Source organism: Microtus ochrogaster, linkage group LG2 (assembly GCF_000317375.1).
Source record: "Microtus ochrogaster isolate Prairie Vole_2 linkage group LG2, MicOch1.0, whole genome shotgun sequence".
NCBI classification, from domain to species: Eukaryota; Metazoa; Chordata; class Mammalia; order Rodentia; family Cricetidae; genus Microtus; species Microtus ochrogaster.
Window position 1 is genome coordinate 51089180 of NC_022028.1, and position 558 is coordinate 51089737.

General features: G+C 52.3%; 1 protein-coding gene across 1 annotated transcript in view; it reads left to right on the forward strand.

The window, feature by feature from the left end:
• The window catches only part of Ppil1 (peptidylprolyl isomerase like 1), a 17753-nt gene that overhangs the window by 15002 nt on the left and 2193 nt on the right, over positions 1 to 558 (forward strand). The window lies entirely within an intron of this gene.

The following is a 558-nucleotide window of genomic DNA, read 5'->3' on the forward strand; positions in this document are numbered from 1 at the left end:
ACAGTGTTTCTCTGTGTAGCCCTAGCTGTCCTAGAACTCACTCTGTAGACCAGGCTGTCTTTGAACTCACAGAAGTTCACCTGCCTTTGACTCCTGAGTGCTGGGATTAAAGGCGTGCACCACCACTGCCAGGAAGCATCCCTTATTTCTGCTCCTTCAGCCTCTATGGGAGCACAAGCTCATTTACCTGGACCCCATCTTGTCTCCATTCTCTTCTTTCTGCCTGGTTCCTGCTGAAATGACTCAGAGCCAGAGCTCTCTACGCTGCTGCATGGTTGTGGCTGCTCAGCATGGACAAAGCAGTACTGAGCCGGCGTGTAGTCGGTTAGCATTGGTGAGAGCCAGCCTCCTGTTAAGTGTTCCTACGTGAACTAACCGTTGGTTAGTCTTAAGCTCACCAACCTCCTGGCTTGTCTGCAGGAATTACAGGTGTAGGCTTCCATGTTCACCTTCAGTTATGCCCTTTTGCTCTGAGAGGGGACCCTGCCTGAGCTTAGGTGCCAGCACCAGTGCTAACATCCTGAACTTGGTGGTGGTGGTGGTGGTGGTGGTGGTGGT